A 624-nucleotide genomic window follows, 5' to 3' on the forward strand; every position below is an offset into this window, starting at 1 on the left:
GGAGGAGAAGCCGAGACGCCCGGCTGGCTGCCCGCGGGGACATGGGTTAGTAGGAGCCGGCGGAGCCCCGCGTCCTCTCCGGGAGCCGGATTGCACCGGGGTGCGCGCGCGCGCGTGTGTGTGTGTGCATGCCTGTGTGTGTGCGAGTGTGCATGCCCGTGTGTAGGGCACGCGTGTGTGTCTCTGGGCGTGCATGTGTGTGCATGCTTGTGCGTCTATGGGTGTGCAGGCGTGTGTGTGTATAGGGGTGTGCGTGCGCGTGTGTGTGCGGGTGTGTGTATCTGTGTGTATTTGTGCGTGTTTGTGTGCATATGCGCGTGTGTATGTGCGTGTTTGTGTGTGTATGCATGTGTGTCTACGTGCGGGTATTTGTGTGTGTGTGTGTGTATATGTGTATCCGTGCGTGTTTGTCTGTATATGTGCGTGTTTGTGTGTATATGTGCGGGTGTGTGTGTATATGCGTGTGCATGAGCGCGTGTTTGTGTGTATGTGTGTGTGTCTAGGGGTGTGTGTGTGTGTGTGTGTGTGTGTTTCCCTACCTTCTCTGCTGCATGCAAAAGTTAATGTCTCCGGCTTTCTCTCTCTCCCCCCGCGTTGTGACTTCGCAATGGCGCGGGAAGAGCG

The 624-nt window shown here is 57.1% G+C and overlaps 1 protein-coding gene across 3 annotated transcripts in view; it reads left to right on the top strand.

The window, feature by feature from the left end:
* Nucleotides 1–624, top strand: part of LOC102375842 (SET-binding protein-like) — an 87,146-nt gene continuing 86,522 nt past the window's right edge. For all 3 annotated transcript variants that reach the window (XR_003092295.1, XM_025194942.1, XM_025194944.1), the window contains exon 1: nt 1–45. The gene's annotated coding sequence lies outside the window, so the exon portion shown is untranslated. The remainder of the gene's footprint in view (nt 46–624) is intronic.

The sequence above is a fragment of the Alligator sinensis genome, unplaced genomic scaffold (genome assembly GCF_000455745.1).
Source record: "Alligator sinensis unplaced genomic scaffold, ASM45574v1 scaffold1345_2, whole genome shotgun sequence".
Classification (NCBI taxonomy): domain Eukaryota; kingdom Metazoa; phylum Chordata; order Crocodylia; family Alligatoridae; genus Alligator; species Alligator sinensis.